This window comes from Euprymna scolopes, chromosome 19, assembly GCF_053919585.1.
Source record: "Euprymna scolopes isolate OS-2025 chromosome 19, ASM5391958v1, whole genome shotgun sequence".
Lineage (NCBI taxonomy): Eukaryota > Metazoa > Mollusca > Cephalopoda > Sepiida > Sepiolidae > Euprymna > Euprymna scolopes.
Genome location: NC_136500.1, coordinates 15,577,597 through 15,579,879, shown reverse-complemented (window position 1 = coordinate 15,579,879; position 2,283 = coordinate 15,577,597). Strand labels below are relative to the sequence as shown.

General features: G+C 32.2%; 1 pseudogene; it reads right to left on the bottom strand.

Annotated features, from left to right (window-relative positions):
- Nucleotides 1-1,296: 1,296 nt before the first annotated feature.
- LOC145240492 (U2 spliceosomal RNA) lies at nt 1,297-1,436 on the bottom strand (annotated as a pseudogene).
- Nucleotides 1,437-2,283: the final 847 nt, after the last annotated feature.

The following is a 2,283-nucleotide window of genomic DNA, read 5'->3' as shown; positions in this document are numbered from 1 at the left end:
GAAAAAAAAGATCTTTTATAATGCATGAAAAAAAAAAGATCTTTTAACTTGTGAAAAAAAAGATCTTTTAACTTGTGAAAAAAAGATCTGTTATAATGCATGAAAAAAAAGATCATTTATAATGCATGAAAAAAAGATCTTTTATAATGCATGAAAAAAAATCTTTTATAATGCATGAAAAAAAAAGATCATTTATAATGCATGAAAAAAAAGATCTTTTATAATGCTTGAGAAAAAAGATCTTTTATAATGCATGAAAAAAAAGATCATTTATAATGCATGAAAAAAAAAGATCTTTTAACTTGTGAAAAAAAAAAGATCTTTTAACTTGTGAAAAAAAGATCTTTTATAATGCACGAAAAAAAGATCTTTTATAATGCATGAAAAAAAGATCTGTTATAATGCATGAAAAAAAAAGATCTTTTATAATGCATGAAAAAAAAGATCTTTTATAATGCATGAAAAAAAAAGATCTTTTAACTTGTGAAAAAAAAGATCTTTTAACTTGTGAAAAAAAGATCTTTTATAATGCATGAAAAAAAGATCTTTTATAATGCATGAAAAAAAGATCTTTTATAATGCATGAAAAAAAGATCTTTTATAATGCATGAAAAAAATATCTTTTATAATGCATGAAGAAAAAAGATCTTTTAACTTGTGAAAAAAAAGATCTTTTATAATGCATGAAAAAAAAGATCTTTTATAATGCATGAAAAAAAAAGATCATTTATAATGCATGAAAAAAAGATCTTTTATAATACATGAAAAAAAAGATCTTTTATAATGCATGAAAAAAAAGATTGACTTCTATGATTTTCTTAGTAGATAGTTCTAAATAAACAAATGGGAGAACCTTTGACTGACCCTCATAATTTATGATAATTTCTGATGAAAAAAAAATTGAGTAATTTTTATGAATTTTGATTGAAACATTTCTGGGTAATTTGTAATAATTTGTGATTGGAAAATGAATGGGTAACTTTAATAACCTGAAAAAAAAAAACAAAAAACAAAACAAGGCCAAAAGCCATTAATCGCGTTCTCTCGTGTAATGAATGAATGCGTCAATATAGGATTGGCATGAAATTCTTAAAAATAAACTAAAATGACCAAAAAATGGGCTGAAATGACTTAAATAAATAAAAAGTAAATGACTTAGAATGACTTTAATGAACTTAAGGATGAATTGAATGACTTTAAGAATGACTTGAATGCTTAAAAAATAACTGGAATCCTTCAAAAACAACTTGAATGATCTGGAGAATGACTTGAATGGCTTTGAGACTGACTGGTTGTAAAGTGTGTGATCATTTAAAATCAAATTAATAGAGAAAAGTGATCCCCCACTTTATATCACAAAGTTACAAACATAAGTACAGCATGTAGTAAGAACAGATACTACACTTTGACCTTGGCCAAAAGGCCAAGAAAAGGGTATTTATTTGCTCCCCCAGTTAGCAAATTAGGCACAAGGCCGATTTTTAATGTGAGGTGTGAAGGGGAAGTAGGGACCAGCTCCCCCTGGGAGTAGGGGAGCTGGATAGTGACAATTGGTATGAAGAGTTGCCCCTACATTGGTCAAGGTCTTATATGTGGGGTTTCCCCCACATATGGTCGTTGCTTGCAGTATCTTCTTAAACAGATACAATATTTTTATTTTGGCCAAAAGGCAAAAAAAAGGGTATTTATTTGCTCCCCCACTGAGCAAATTAGGCACATTTTAATGTGAGGAGTAAAAGGGAAATGGCTTCCCCCACATATGGGGAGTAGGGGAGCTGGACAGTGACAATTGGTATGAAGAGTTGCTCCTACATTGACCAAGGTCTTATATGTGGGGTTGGTATTTATATGCTCCCCCACTGAGCAAATTAGGCACAAGGCCGATTTTTATTGTGAGGAGTGAAGAGGAAATGGGGACCAGCTCCCCGGGGAGTAGGGGAGCTAGATAGTGACAACCTGTGTGAAGGGTTTCCCCTACATTGACCTAGGTCTTATATGTGGGGTTTCCCCCACATATGGTCATTGCTTGCAGTATCTTCCGGAACAGATGGTATTTATTTGCTCCCCCACCGAGCAAATTAGGCACAAGGCCAATTTTTAATGTGAGGAGTTAAGGGAGGGGGAAGGGAAAAGGGGACCAGCTCCCGAGAGGTGGGAAATGGGAGCTGGTTAAAGGTCAGGCATATGGGGTTGCCGGAACAGATACTACACTTTGATCTTGGCAAAAAGGCAAAAAAAAAAAGCTAAGAACAGCATCTATTAACAACAGACCTTTGATCTTAA